Below are 17,221 nucleotides of genomic sequence, written 5' to 3'. Positions count from 1 at the left end.
CAGGCGCAAATTATATGTCGGCGGTCTCCCTGCTGTATTCACACATCTGGCGGGATTACACACACAGCTCTCCGTAGCGGCTCACAGACGGTCGGATGACCTCCGCTCTCCGTCTGGATTATGTGACGCTCAGGCCCGGTGAGAGCACTTGAACACAGACACATATGGACAGATCTGAAAAAACTCGCCTTTACTCTGCTTCTGGGATTCAGAGATGCTGGCGAGAATCCCCCGATGGGAAAAATGTACTGCAGTGTCCTTCACATATAGTGATTTGAGCTTGAAGTAAATATGCAACTACAAAATCTCATAAAACGCCTCGTCTTCTAAATATTTTAGTAATGAATTCAATGGGTTCATCAGTGGATAACCATTAAAATCAATATATCATCTTTTACGAAGTTATTCATAAAGATGACATTAAAAAGTATTCGCAATATAAATTAAAAACTTTATTCTTTCAATTTGAGTCAAAGATAGCAATACAAGAGAAAAAAAACCAACGCAACTGATGCCACGGAGAAATATGTGCTGTAATCAAAGCTAAAGGCGGTCCAAAGAAATATTAGAGTGTGTGACTTTTTATTTTCGACTATTTCGTATATTCAAATAGAAAACTGTTATTTTTCATTTAAATAATATTTCACAATATATAATTATTTTTTGTATCAAATAAATACAGCCTTGGTGAGCAAAATACTTAAAAAAACTAAACAATTAACATTATTTAAAATTAAAAAAAATTGAAACATAAACTAGGTTTATAAGTAATCAATTCAAGAAGATGAATTTTGCATCAAACCCTTTTTTTTGTGTGTGATCTATATTTAGTGAAAAAAAAAATGTAATAATGTAAGATGGACCTGAAATTTCTTCAGGGTGAAAAGGGTGTTGATTTTAATAATGTTATTTGCTCAAATAAATAAATATAAAAGGCAAAATAAAATGGACGAATACTGATGAATCACCCTGAATAAGATCAGGGACATTTATTAAGAAAGTAAATGGGGTCAATTTAGATTTCATTTTGACTGCAGGACAAAAACGATTTAAGAATACAAAAACATTTGATTCTGAAAGCTTAAACTCCCATTTCACCAACATTGCTGATATATATCCCATTAGTCTGTCTCCCAAAAAAGACAAAAAGCAGGAAGTGAAGCCGCCACACACAGACTCCACGTATTCTCCCACACACAGTACACCAGTAGCGTAAGTGACAGCATCGTCTCGCCGACCTGAATGGATGCAACACTTCCCCACCTCTCAACTCACCGGCTGTCACCCAAAGCTCTCCTATCAAACACACACAATCTCGCTCTCTTGTACCTGTGCCTTTTGTGTGGGCCTCCTCCTGCTGCGCGTCTCACAAACTTCCTTTGATGCTTTGATGAATGTCTGCATGCGAGTGTGTGAAGAGGGCTGTGCGAGTGTCTAGGTGTGTTCTCGTAGAGAGTGACGACAAGAAAAGAGGAATTAATTTTTCATCTTCCTCGCTGTCAGGTGATGCCAGGGCAATGGATGGAGGCCGATGGGTGGAACATATTTGCTTGCGTGAATAGGTTAGTGTGAGATGTGTCTGTTTGTGTGGGAGGATGCTGCGCAGAAGTGAAGACGCATGGGCCACTGTGAACCAACTCAAGTATATTAGTGCGCACTCTTAAAAACAAAGCTTCTTTATTGACATCAATGGTTCCACCAAGAACCTTTAAAATCCATGGAGCCTTACATCGCACTAAAGGTTCGTTATATTATTAAAATGTTCTTCACTCTTTTAAGATTTGTTCACTGAAGGTTATTTGAAGAACCCATAAAGGTTCAAAAAGTTGAAGAATTATTAAAGAACTATTTTTGGTTCCTCAAAAAACCTTTAAAGCTGCGGTAGGGAACTTTTGACGCTCTAGCGGTTAATAAACAGAACTGCTTGCGTCTTGCGGAAGAACATCGTAGCCGGAACTACTTCTCTCTGTTTATGTCTATGAAGAATCACAAAGGTACTGGGTTACTCCGCCGCGGTACCCCCGAAGCAATCTAAAATAGTCCGAATATAAACACTTATTATAGGTGCACCCTAGTGATTCAGGACAAGCCAAAAACAAGGTTTGGAAAATGGATTCATGGTGTACTCGCTTATTATATGCATTTTTCTACATTTTGAACACAAACAAAGTTACGGACCGCAGCTCTGATTGGTTGTTTCTTACCGGGAGCGGATGAATTTCTGCAAATGGCAATAGGAGCACTGGGAGGAGCCAGAGGAGCTTGATTTTTTCACAAATTATCTGTCTCATATTCTACTGTCAGGACATAATGACAGGTTTAACAAATATGTAAAAAATATATTTTTACAAAAGTTACCTAATGCAGCTTTAAGTGATCAGTTCTTCTTTTCTATTATTTTCCTGGTGTGAAGAAGATTTTATCAAAAGTCCCTTTTTCCATTATAAAGAATCATTTGTCCAATGGAAAGATTTTAGAGATGTTAAATGTTCTTCATTGAACCATTGTTATCTTTTAAAAGTGTTCTGTGGTATCACTGTGAAAACCCCCTTCTGGTGACTATATCTTCTAAATATTAGTCTACACTCTTAAAAATCAAAGTTCTTTTTTTTACATTGATGGTTCCATCCATGGAAATGTTTATGGTTTTCTTATAATGAAAAAAAAAAATCCCTTAGATCATTAAAATGGCTCTTTTAGGAAGTGTTCACTGAAAGATTCTCGAGAGCCCGACACGTTTCTTCATTGACATCACTGTGAAAACCCCCTTCTGGAGGCTCAATCTTTAAGAGTGTTGTCGTGTCCATTAAACCATTTCTGTGGGTCTGTTGAGTGAGCAGGGTGTCAGCTGCATCCTCAGTTAGGTCATGGTCAAAATTCTCTTCCCACATAACCCTTCTCAGCACATGCTGGACCACAGGGCCGAAGACAATCTGTTTGGTGACCATCTTTGGGAACGCAAAATGCACTACGCTTATGACAGGGACAGTCTGTCTTGGGTTAAAAGGATAAGTGTATACAACTGGCATTCATTCTTGAATGACTTTTGACAATTACAATGATTTTTAGAGAATAGCTGCTTAAATTGTGGTCTGTTCCTCAAACAAATCGAGGCGTCAGAAGCCTTACAATACAGCTCATAAGTCATATGGGATAGTTTTATGATTCTTCCATACTGATTCTCTTCTCTTTTTTCATATGTTTCAGAGAACTATCCCTTATAGAGCACAATAGTGTTGTCACTGTTCCAAAATGTCAGTATTCGGTACCGATACCAGTGAAAATACACGGTTCTCTGTATCAATTTCGGTACCAAAGCAAAACACAAAATTATGCTAATTAAAAAACAAACAAACAATGCCATTCTTTATACTTATTTACAATGGTGTTTAAAGTTTTTCTACAAGTAATATAATTATGAAAAACAGTAAACAAATTTCAACCAAATTTAGTTTAATTAATCTTTTAATTAATGAAATGTAAAAATTTTATTTTTTGGTAAATAAAGGGGATTTGCTATTAAATTGTAAACATGGAAGAAATATTGTATGATTTGCTTTAATAAAGTTCTATAAATTTTTTCAACAGTGGTAGCAGTATCTCATACATTCTACTAAATAATAGAAATATTTCTAGCACAAGGCTTTTTTGTAAAAATGTAAATGAAATTTTTTTATTTTTTTTGACACTGGTTTTACAATATCACAGTTCTGGTGATATTGTTTATATATTTATGTCCTTATTGAGACGGCAGATGCTGAAATTACTCCAAGCGTCACACGCTACAGTCTACGTAGTAAACAAACCATTCATTCATTCACACAGAGACGCGCAGAACATGCAGTGTCTCCTACTTTTCAACCAACTTTTGCGGCTTAACATTTACAGATACTGGTTCATATGGAGGTTTGATTTGGTTAATTTATGCTAACTTTGACAAATTCTGTGACTGTCCAAGTTTCATTTTCATGACTGGATTTTGTTTTGTTTTCTGCTTCGTGGAAATCATAGCGCTGTATGCGTCAAGAACTGGGTTGAGCGGGTACTCGGTACCACCGGTACCAGGTCTTTTGACAACATTAGAGCACAATAGTGATATTTTATAGAATGTCATTGAAAATTGAAACATTTCCTTTAGAAGACCTTCAAAGAAGTCAGTGAGATGAAATCTATAGCTGAATCAGATACTTTATTTCTTGTAAAAAACCAACAACAACAACATTATTCTCCAATATGTCTTATATAGAGTTTATCAAACTCTGCACAAATTTCCTGCAATTAAAAGTCAGAGATTTAATTATGAACTCCTACTTTTATCATCCAAATCTGCACCATTCATTTGACAGTTCTATTTTCTGTCAATAGTTTCATTCATTTTATGTCTGCTGAAGGGAAACAGTAACATCTGTGACAAAGTTGACACTTGAAACTGAGAACTCCATGAAGTCTCTTGAGAAAGAGCGAAAAACCTCCTCTAGCGTAGCCCAAACCTCTACAACAGGCCAGAGCCCATGCCATTTCTAGACTTTAAACCATTATAAACTGACTGATAGTTTCATGCATTCATAAATTGTATCTTGACTGGTAGACGTAATCATATCATTGGGCTTTTGCAGCTACAAAGTTCCCTCTATCAGGAACTGTGTGCAAAAGCAACGGATAAAGACAGCTTGACTTATCTGCCTCATCAGCGTACACCTTACCTCAGCTCTTTAGTGCTCTGGCACCCGAAACAAAAGCCACATAAAAAAGCACCGGGCTTTAATGGAATCTCTAATATCTGCTGTTCGAGGCCGGGGTCTATTTACTCATTCTGCACAGTGGAGATTAAGTGTGTTTTCCATCAACTACAATAAAATAGGCAGCGGGGACGTAATTAGGGCCGTTTAAGACAGAGCGCATGTGAGTCTGCCAGAGACTGGGAGTGATGGCATTATCTTATGAAGATAAACGAGTCGGCTCTGGTAATAGGCAAATTAATTATTGCATGGCTTCTAATAGCACTGCGCTCTGATTCCCTGCTGCAGGATGTCTTTTGTTTTCATTATTGTGCAGGACAAGGGGAGGGGAAGGAGAGCGCATCTCTCCTCCGAGAGGTGGGGGACTCGCGGAAGAAAAGTCTAACCGCGTGCATGCCTCCATATCTACAACACTTGATCTCAAATGTTTTATCACAGCTTCCTGTGCTGATGATCCATGAGTGGTATTGATTGGCCGATTCCCTTGTGGTTGTCTAATTTCACTCCGTTATGTGTGTGCGCTGGGTTTACGGAAGCACAGTCCAAATAACGTAGACGCTGCATTGCTACCAGCATTAAAGGAGATCTGAATGCTGACGCTTTTATCCAAAGCAACTTAAGCTAATTTCAAGTTTTTTTTACATTATCTGGGAATTGCACCTATGACTTTGGCATTGCTAATGGCATGCTCAACTGTTTGAGCCACAGGAAGGCCTGATAAGTTACACACCAGCCTGTAGTTATTAGGAATCTAGTGTGGACTTTATGTTCCAATTTAAGCAAACAACTTACGAACGGCTGATGCAACTCAACCCTGCAGTGTTGAAAGAGTATAACAATCTTTACAGTGTTTTACAGACTAATAATCATTCACGCTGTGAGTAACAGGTGTTTTTGCTGAAACAGTCCTCTGATGGTTGTCTTTGTAGATTATTATACATTCGTTAAACGCTCCCACCTGGGTTTAATTTATAAATAAATTTGCCGTAAGGTCTTTCTCTGGAAAAGTTCCTATACGATTGGCTCAGAACTGTCAAAACATAAGAAAGACAAAACATGCTCAGGTGTCTCATTATAGCAACTTGATGAGACTGTTTTTCATCATTTTTTTTACTCATTACTCATATAGTAATGCACAATGAGAATATGGAGCTTGAAGTCAAAGGAAGAAACACCAGAGGCCCAAACTTTGGTGCTGATGAGATTTATTGGGCCCAAAAAGTACTGCTCTTTCTAACAGTAAAGCACACTACTTAAATCCATGTCCAGTTTAATAATGATATTTAGTATCATCGGAGTTAAAAGGAATATATTTGTGGTTTGCGGGGAAACACTGACCCTGTATGTCATACTGTATATTAACGCACTGATGAAATCTTGTAACTGCAGTGGTTCAGGAGTCCATCAGAAGTGACAGCCGGAGAGGAAGAATCGAGGTGGATGGCAGGCGTAAAGCAGAGGGCTGTGGTCCTGTTGCGAGCGCTCATCATGTCCTAATGATCCCTAATTAACCTTCATTAGCTGCGAGGTGATCCGGAACGCCGCTGCACCTCTCCCCTGTGTGCGTGTTATTGTTTATTATCACCAGAGTAATGAGAAGCCTCACACACCCACCGCGGGCAGAGCCGTCAGTGTGTATGAGTGCCTGGTTTAAAGGGTTACGTAGACACTGGATCTATAACCTTAAACCCCACTGCCCACTTTCAGCAGACACCCAGAATCAGAACAAATTCACAGTAGGCGATAAATATTTGCTTTGATAGGAATTCGGTTTGGTTAATAATTATTTTAAAATATACAGGCTGAGGACAACTGAGAGAAGGTGAATTTTCATTTGGATTAGAAATATTTGATTTATTTATTATGATAATTAAGTCATTATAACTGTATATAATGATAATATATATATATATATATATATATATATATAATTGAAAAATTCGATAATTAGATTTATTTAAGAAGCATTTGGGAATTTTTATTTTATTTATTATTATTATTGAGAAGTACCAGTACAAAAGGTCCAAATTATTTTCCAAATAAAATGATTTTTAACCAGTTGAACATTGTGTATATTAAATTTATAATTCAAATGTTTAATTCATACTTCTGGACACATTCAAGTAATCAAAAAATGACACTAAAGACTATCATAATGTTACAAAAACATTCTATTTAGAATAATTGCTGTTCTTTTGATCTTTCTATTTATCAAATAATCCTGAAAAATGTACCACCGTTTCCACAAAAATAATGATAATAAGATCAAATAATTAATAAGTAGCAAAGCATCATATTAGAATGATTTTTGAAGGATCATGTGACTCTGAAGACTGGAGGAATGATGCTGAAAATTCAGCTTTGCATCACACTAATAAATTACATTTTAAAATATATTCATATAGAAAACACTTATTTAATATATATATATATTTATTTTTTTTACTGTATTTCTGATTAAATAAATGCAGCCTTGGTGAGCACAACAGACTTCTTTAAAACAACAACAGATAATAATAATAATTAAAAAAAAAAACTCTTCCCAAATCCAAACTTTGAACAGTAGTTTAAATAGAAAAAAATTATATTTACTATTCAAGTTTGACCAATTAAAGTGAATTTTAAGGATCAAAATCAAGACTGTTTCATAATTCTGAAGACTTTTTTTCATTTCCAAATCTCAGATAACCTTAATATTCCTCGTTTTCCAACCATGTTTTAAAACCCCATAATCATTAAAACATTTTACTTCTGTAATTCACAAAACTACAAAACTGCAAAGTAAGGTCAGTCACACACATTCACACGGAGATGAAGTCACATTAACACACACCAGCTGCTGCAGGTACAGCAGCCAATACCCCACTTAACGTCCAGTAGTTTTGCTTTCATTAAGCCCTCATTCAGTTCTGAGTTATGGGCCCATCCCATCAGACCCATTGAATTAAAACAATGAGACCTGGAGAGAGGAAGGGCAGGCGGCCAGATCTCCTGCCTGACAGCACAGATCACACACACACATGTGCTGAACACGCTGCCCATGCAGCACGCAGCTGCAAGAACACACTCATAAAACTCACTCACACTGTTTAAACGCAACAGTCTTCCCAAAATAGCAGCATCTCAAAATGTGGCACAGCGCTGGTCGAGGAAAGAGAGACTATAATGTATTGTTAAACACCCAGAGGACACGTAGAAGCAGACAGACTTCAAAATATGAGGGGAAAAACAGCAAAAATTGCCATGAAAGTAAATTCATAGACAATATCTTGGGATTTTAGCCATACCAGGAAAGAAAAATCGCAAATGACATCACTTGAACATCTCAGTTGTTTTTCCAAGACAGTGATTAATGAACAGCAAAGTCCTTTAAATCTACAAAACGACCCCATTAATTTCACTCTAATGTCTAATGTCCCAAACTACACTCAGATCTGCAATTAAAAGAGATTTCATAAGTTAGATTTCAAAAATTTGATTTCAAAATGAACAAACAGTTCCAATTAGATTATTCCTCTTTATCTGAGCTAAAAGACTAACATTCATTTAATAGCTCTATGTGTCAACAATTTTCTGTTTTTAATGTACTTTTAAAGAAAAAAAAAACACATTTACATATTTAATGACTGGACACTTACACTAAATCAGATTTATATAAAACGTAACATTAACTTTATATAAATATGAAACTTAATGGCATTTCATTTTAGAAAAATATACACATATTTTTATTCAGGGAGGATGCAACTAATTAATGAATGTCATCAAATGTTGGTATTTTAATTCAAATGCGTTTTTATGAACTTTCTATTTATCAAAAATCCTAAGAAAATATGCAAAAAAATTAAGATAATATTTTTTTATTTTTTTTATTTTTTTTACAAAAAATCATATAAATATATAAACTGTTTTCAACATTTATAATAAAGGAAATCACCAAATCAGCATATAAAAAATATTTCTGAATTATCATGTGACACTGAAGACCGTAGTAATGATGCTGGAAATTCAGTTTTGCATCATAGGAATAAATTACATATTACAATATATACATATACATAAAAAACAAAAACAGTTTTAAATTACAATAAAGTTTTGTATTATCATTGTATTTCAGATAAATGCACTCAAACCTACATATAGACTATAACAGATAGTGATATATATATAGTGGTTGTGATTCTCTACACTTGTGGTTCCCTTTCAGTCGGTCACTCTCGATGCCACGTCGGTGACCGACGAATATGGGATATCGCTTCGATAGACCAATCTACTTCGAGTGTAAACTAAACGAGCCAATGCACATTGGCATGCAATTATTGCATCCAGCTGCCGCTGATCACTGCGTGAGTATAAGAGGGCAGCAGTTGCAATGCATACCAGCTTTTCGCTTCGGAGCCGAGTGTTAGTATCGCTCTGCTCAACAGTGTCTGCTGTGAACTACGAGTTTAGCATGCTCTCGGAAGCTTTGTGTGTTGGCGAGACGACGCTTCAGCGGCGGTCGTTCCTGTGTCGAGTGGATTGCACACTTCAGGTTGCACTACCCCTGTCATGTTGCAAGCGGCCAATTCCCCCTGTGCGCCTCAGCACTAAAAGAGCATTTCCTAAAGAACAAATTTCTCTGAAAGAGCTTCACGGGTGTGTCTTTGTAAAGACGACGGATCGTCCTTATAAGGATGCCATTTGACCCGTGCGTTTCTGGGTGCGGTCGTTACCTAGCAACGGGTGATGGTCACGATCGCTGCCTCACGTGTCTGGGCGTGGGGCACGCTGAGGTGGCTTTCGTGGATGAGTCAAGTTCTCACTGCGGGAATCTGACCATCTCGGAGCTGCAAACCAGGCTCCGCTATCTTCAGGGGGGCGGAGTCCCGATGCCGCGGCCGCGATCTGGGGCTCGTTCTGGCAGCTGACAGACGAGAACCACTTCCGGCAGTAGCGCGAGTGGTTTGAGGGTCACAGTGGTGGCAAACCCAACAGGAAACCAACCCTCTGGGGACCACCACTCCTCTAGCACCTCCGATCCAGTGGAGCAACCCACGGAACACGCTGGGCCCTCTTCAAGGAGCGTACCAGCGGTATCCAGTGGGACTCCCCCCGACCAGATGTTAATCTCAGCATCGGAGGGAGAGCTGTCGGATCACGGTTTGGCTGCGCTACCGTCCTCTGGGATGGTGACAAAGCCTGAGCCGGGTCCCGAAGTGGCAGCTATGCTTTCCCGGGCCGCCGAGAGGGTAGGGCTCGAGTGGAATCCCCCACTGTGTCCTGAGCCCTCGCGGCTGGATGATTGGTTTCTCGGGGTGGCGCGCGCTGATTCTCAGCGCCCCACCCCAGTGCCTTTCTTTCCGGAAGTGCAAGACGAGCTCACAAGTATGCGTTTCCCCCAGTGAGCCTTCTCGCACAGACATTGTGCAAAGTCCGGGAGGACGAGGATCAAGTCTTGCTAGTAGTGCCATATTGGCCTACTCGGACCTGGTTCCCCGAACTAGTGCACCTCTCGACAGCCCCTCCTTGGCCGGTTCCTCTGAGGAGGGATTTACTGACTCAGAGACGGGTCACCATTTGGCACCCGCGTCCAGACCTTTGGAAACTCCATGTTTGGTCCCTGGACGGGACGTGGAGGTTCTAGGTGACCTACCCCAAGAGGTAGTGAACACCATCACTTCGGCAAGAGCACCGTCTACGAGACACGCCTATGCCTTGAAGTGGAACCTGTTCGTTGAGTGGTGTTCTTCTCGCCGAGAAGACCCCCGAAGATGCCCGATTGCGGCCGTGCTATCCTTTCTGCAGCAAGGGTTGGAGCGAAGGCTGTCTCCCTCCACCCTCAAAGTCCAGGTTGCCGCTATTGCTGCGTACCATGACCCCGTGAATGGGAAGTCTTTGGGTAAGCATGACCTCATCATCAGGTTCCTTAGAGGGGCCAGGAGGTTAAATCTATCCCGGCCCCCCTGTATACCCTCTTGGGACCTGTCTCTAGTGCTTAAATCACTACAGCAGGGCCCATTCGAGCCTTTGCATTCAGTTGAGCTAAAGTTTCTTTCATTGAAAACTGTGCTCTAGCTTGCACTGGCCTCCATCAAGAGGGTAGGGGACCTGCATGCATTTTCGGTCGACGATTCGTGCCTAGAGTTCAGGCCGGCTGACTTGTCCTGTCCGATCATTAAGGTGCTACTTGGACCGGACGGAATGCTTCATGACCTCAGACCAGCTCTTTGTCTGTTACGGAGGCCGGCAGAAGGGGAATGCCGTCTCTAAGCAGAGGATGGCCCACTGGATTGTGGATGCTATAACCCTGGCTTATCAGGCTCAGGATGTGCCCTGCCCGTTCAGGTTGCGAGCTCACTCAACTAGAAGTGTTGCATCCTCCTGGGCGCTGGCTCGTGGTGCCTCGCTGACAGATATTTGTAGAGCTGCCGGCTGGGCGACCCCTAACATGTTCGCTAGGTTCTATAGCCTTCGTGTAGAGCCGGTATCCTCCTGTGTTCTCACCTCAAAGGGGTAGTGGCACTGAGAGGCCCCGGTTAGTGTCGGCTTGCTAAAACTGCTCCAGAGTGTCCGTACTGTAGACCCTGTTGAGATCCTCCATCACCCTAGGCAGCTGGACGCGGCGGAACGTCCGGCGCCAGGCCTTCATGATGAATCCGTGAGAACTGTGGAAGGCTGGGTTCCATAGTGAGACCTAAGAGGTACTCATATGTGTATAGTCCACGGTATAGCCTTAAGAGCCTGTGTTTCCCCGGCAGACTTCTGCCTTCCCAAGAGGGTTTTAATCACCTCAAATTTCTCCTTATACTCAGTGAGCCCTGGGCTACACCTAATAGGGGCGCAGGCGGCTCGCACAGGGCACTGGAAGGGGCAGCACCCATGGCGCTTTGATAGGGATCCCATATTCGTTGGTCACCGGCGTGGCGTCGAGAGTGACCAACTGAAAGGGAACGTCTCGGTTACGTATGGTAACCCTCGTTCCCTGAAGGAGGGAACGGAGACGCCACGTCCCGTCGCCATGGTTGCTGTACCGCAGCTGAGCTGCCGGGTTCCCGGCTCGGCTCCTCAGCGAAAAACTGGTATGCATTGCACCTGCTGCCCTCTTATACTCACGCAGTGATCGGCGGCAGCTGGATGCAATAATTGCATGCCAATGTGCATTGGCTCATTTAGTTTACACTCGAAGTAGATTGGTCTATCGAAGCGATATCCCATATTCATCGGTCACCGACGTGGCATCTCCGTTCCCTCCTTCAGGGAACGAGGGTTACCATACGTAACCGAGACGTTACTTGACACATGTGTGAATATTAGGAGCACTCACTTCATAAATCCACACAAAAAAATCCCCAAAACACCAGTTGATTAATACAAATCCACTGTTCACACTTGCTAAAGAAAGGTGAATCAATCATTCAGCTCGTGAGGATAATGATTAATAACCTTTGATAGTTGCTCATCCTGACAGTAGACGAACTTGACCCAGAAAAGGACACACTGGGAGAAATGACAGATGACAGCAGCGGTTCACTCTCTCGTTCTCTCCACGCTCTGCAATTAAAAGCTTTGTCCCCACCAAGACCCAGAGCTGAGGATTTCTATAGCGCTCTTCCTCTACGGCCCAGTGTCTTTTCCCTGACATTAACTCCCTCACACACACACACACAAACACACACACACAACAATAACTGTAGATTTGTACCTCCGAATGAAAGGCAACAATCATCTCAAGCAGCAGCAGCGCTCTTCTAGGACGGCTGTCTTTCCCAGCCTAATAACATTGTTCAGCAAATCGGAACGGGTGCGTGCTGCTGGGAGAGGGGCGACACAGCACGAGTTTGAAGGAGCAAATTAATTTCTATGCTGCTGCGTGCCTGTCTGGGAGACGAGTGTGTGTGGGGCCGTTCGCTCTCTTTTATCAGGCAGGGCAGGCCACTGTTCCTCTGCCCCGATTCCCCGACCTCATCATAGCCTCACATTCATCACCGCCGCACGTCCCAGGCTGCTTATCTTCTTCAGTCTCTCTTTCATGCTCTTCCCATCATCCTATACCTCATCTATAAATCTATCATGTCATCCTGCCCCTGACCTGGAAATATCAGCGACCGCCTGCGACGAGATAATTAGAGATTTTTAAGCCTGCTGGGGTGGATGGTGTGGACGCTTGTGCGCACATTGGGTCTCATTCATGAAACGGGAGCAGAACAGATTCCTGGGTAAATCATGCTGCATTTTTGGTAATAAGCTAAAATGAATGCATTTCTATTTTTTTTTTCTTTATTTAAATAAGAATATGCTTGAAATAAGTCTCTTATGTTCCCCAAGGCGTCATTTATTTGAAACAGTGATAATGTGCAATATTGTTAAAATTGAAAATAACTGTTTTCCTTTGGAATTAAAGGAATTAAAATGTAATTTATTCCTTTGAGGCAAAGCTGACATTTTACCATCACTCGTTTTCAGTGTCACATGATCCTTCAAAAATCATTTTAATATGCTGATTTGCTGTTCAATAATCATTTCTGATCAATACTTTTGAAAACAGTTAATATTTTTCTGGATACCATGACATTTTCAGGTTTCTTTAATTAATAGATAGTTCAGAAGAACATAATTTATTTAAAATAGACATCTAAATGTTATAATCTAAACAATATATATTACTTTACTATTACTTTTGATCAATTTAATATTTCCTTAATGAACAGTATTAGTAAAGAAAAACAAACGACATAATGACCCCAAACATTTTAACAGTAGTATACCTAGATATTCATATATTTGCTCTAAAGTATTTTTTTTTTCTTCCCCAATCAAAGCAACCATCAAACAGATTTTAAATGAGATTTAAGGAGATTGAAAACATTTAAATTTAAAAACTAAAATAATTATTCAAGTATTCAAATATTTTAGCATTTTAAAAATGTCACAAAGAGGCTAAATAAGGTGATCACATGCTTTTTGATGTTGTTAATTTAATCCGAATTTTAACTTTAATCACTGATATGGAGAGTTTGAAATAAATCATAGAAAAAAAAGGAATCAAATTTACTCTGATGTCATTTTTGCTAATGAAAAACCTCTGAATGCTCTCATAATGTGCAAGTTGGGACATTAGAGTACATGGTTCAGAAAACCTAATTAGATAAACCACAATGTCCCGTAATTTTAAATGATCAGCAAATTCATTGTGGATACATTGAGAATTCAATGCAGAAATGTAAGAATGGCTTCACAATTAACTTAGTCATTCATTTAGCTTCTGTTAGGCCCAGATGAACCTCAAGTTCTACCTGCATGCACACATACACATACTCGCACAGTAACCTTTTGAGGATGATAATTGACATCTTTTGAAGAGAAGCTGTGATATTTAATGACTAATGTTTTAAAGTTAATGATTGTCCAGAGGGGGTCTCCAGCAATTAACATGATTCCCCTCTCCATCAGACATCTGCTGAGAGAGATCCAGGCTGTTCTGACCTCAGCAGAGGAAATATAGAGATTACTGGCTCCCCAGAGACCCTCTACAATAACCGTAAAGGTTAAATATTTTAAAGAGCTCATTCATATGTCGATTCACCTGAAAAGTTTTAACACTATTATCAAAACAACCAACCTGACACAGCAACCAATGGCATGAGTTTGGAGGCGGGACTATCTAGATTGTCTGACCAATCCACTCTTAAATATCAAATTTCCAAAACAATCTTTTTGCAATAGCTGCTTTTGTTAGCTCCTAGACCATTTGGCGGAAGTTCTTGCTTTTTGGCGTGTTAAATTTTTGCGTTTTCATATAGATGGCGACATTTTCTGAAACGATGATGTCATCAGCCCACATCTCGCCCCTAGTCAGACACCGCTACGTCATGTAACATCAACCAAAAAATGAACAAACACTGAATGATTGTCTTTTTATTATCTAACATTAACACAGATTAATAAACATATTGTTCCATGTTCGTTTGCATACCGCGTGCAAGGTTTATGCGCATAGTCCAAGTCTTCTTCTCCGTTTTTAGTGTATCTCTGAGCCACATGCTGGTCTGGCATGCATACTACTTCATTTGTGTCGGTTTTGTGGTTTCGTGTGGACGCAGATATTTCTTGAGACAAGGGAAAAAAATAAGATCGGATAGGAAAAGCTCTGGCTTGGACGTAGCCTAAGAGGGGACTGTATCATACTGCTTAGATGAAGCAATTTTAGTCATCCTGCTTTTTCTGTCAAAGCTGCACGAGAATGGAATACTATTCCGACAACTATAAGAGATCTAGACAATATACTAATAACAATATAACTTTATATTTGCAAGCTATCCTATTATTGATCTCGCTTGCATTGTCTTTATTTAATCCTATTGTTTTTAATACAATACTGTATGATTTCTACTATGAAATTATGAAATTTTCTAGTATGTACTTTTAATTACATTTTCTTTTATGGTGACTTGTCCCAACATCTTGTCCAGGGACTACTGATTTAAAATAGCCTTTGGCTAATTCTGGTACATTTACAGCAATGTTTTATTAATGTTGATCTTTGTAAATACCATGAATAAAGATGCTGCTGTCCGTGAATGCAACCAGGAAAAGGGCCAGAGAGGGAAATTGGTTCTCTAGGAATGATTCTGCTGCTATGAGGTGCGAAAGCGACCAAAGATGATACCATAGAAGAACCATTTTGTTCTCCCCACAAAATGTTTTAGTTCTTCTAAGAAACGGATTTTTAATTTTAATAATTTAAAGAAACTTATTTCAGAAGTTTTGCAGTGAAAATGTTCTATAAATGTTAAAAATTCCTCATGGAACCATGGATGCCAATAAAGAACCTTTTCAACCTGTCATTATTTTTTGCAATTTTGTTAAGTGACACTAACGGGGCAGAAATTACACTTTACATTGACCAAAACAACAACAACAAAAATCCTGTTCAGATCATTTTTTGCTACTATAATATGAGTTCTAGTCTCTATGGATATGAAGGGCTCCATTGACACTGAGGGCTATTTAAGGACATCTCTTTTATTGCTCATCCTCCACCTCCTAATGAACCCAAACTCACTAATAATGATCCTGGGTGTCCTTCAGACCAGGAAGGGCAGCCAGAACTACACACACACACACACACACACACACTCATGATAGCCTTTACTGCAGTGCTGGCTAACTCTCAGACTTTTAAGAGCAGGAGCTAAATTACCCATAATGCTTCAACTGCAGACAGAAAGCATCATGCCCTTGAAAACCGGAGTTGTAATTGAATATAAAATGAAATTAGCTTTTTATAAAGTTCCAGTATTATGCGCAAGAAACAATTAAATATTAATATTATTAATGCCAAGCATGCCAGAGGTGCAGCCTGGATGACTTTCAAATATCCTCTTATTCGCTCTCATTGTGTGCATTTTATGGATCAAACAAGCCATGTTAACAATGCTAGAATTAGTCAAAATAAAAAATGCAAGCGACACTGCATCAGCGTTGTTTAACATCGCAGCCCTCTCCCGTGGGAAATACAGGCGCATAAACAGCCCCACAAACCAGAAAACTTCAGCAAAATTGAGGACTCTAGTCCCAAACAGTATTTACACCCCTGCTGGAGAGACTCAATTAGTGCTGGCCGTGCAGGAATCAAGCTGGGATGGAATAAGTTAATTGGGATCAATCAGCTCGGAACTCAACCGGTTCCCCAGGGCCGGGCGCCTTAGGCAAGCAGGATCTGACGGCGATTGCTTGAAAGATTTGTTAACCACCGACCGTGTTGTTGGTGATGCGGTTGAGCGGCTCTGACTCAACACAAACTGGAAGAGTGAGGGGGAATTCAATGTCACCCTGTTACTAGAGATGCGACGAAGGTAGGATACACTCATTTTTAGTCTTCTGTGTAACGTAAACTGTGTTTTTTTTAATAATATCCTGCCACATCTTGTGAAAAAGATGTACACTTTGACATACTTTTAAAAATAAAAATACTTTACTTTAAAAGAATAACTGAATGCAGTTTTTCAGACGGTTAATTGCATGTTTAATGCAACTAAAAGAAAATGTATTATAGTTACAATTCATATTAATTGCAATTAGCTGATCTTTAGAGTTCTTTTTTGACCCACTTATGTTGGACATAATTACATATTTATGTGTAATTTCATAATTCTTTTGTGTGGGAAATATTTTTACATTTTGTTGTTGAATGTACTAACAATCATTTACTGTATAGTAAACTAAAATCCACTGTTCTATATTATAAACAGTATTATATTCAATTATATGATATTCTATTAAAACCTGTATGTCATATATTTAAATACATTTGTAATTACACAATTTAAGTTTAAAATATTTAACTTTAAATGTAATATTGAATAACACACTACAGTTAAAGTTATAATCAGGTACTTTACTTATGTGCTTTAGCATGTTGGTAATGTGAAAATAAGACATAAAAAAAAATAAGTGCACTTCTAAAAGCACAACAAAAGATTATTAAAATTCACCTAATG

At 39.5% G+C, this 17,221-nt stretch overlaps 1 protein-coding gene across 4 annotated transcripts in view; it reads right to left on the bottom strand.

Annotated features, from left to right (window-relative positions):
• LOC113057248 (protein quaking) overlaps positions 1-17,221 on the bottom strand; it is a 122,172-nt gene that overhangs the window by 67,881 nt on the left and 37,070 nt on the right. The gene's annotated exons all lie outside the window — the stretch shown is intronic.

Source organism: Carassius auratus, chromosome 38 (assembly GCF_003368295.1).
Source record: "Carassius auratus strain Wakin chromosome 38, ASM336829v1, whole genome shotgun sequence".
NCBI classification, from domain to species: Eukaryota; Metazoa; Chordata; class Actinopteri; order Cypriniformes; family Cyprinidae; genus Carassius; species Carassius auratus.
Note: the sequence above shows the minus strand (reverse complement) of the source record. Positions and strands in the feature narration are given on the sequence as shown.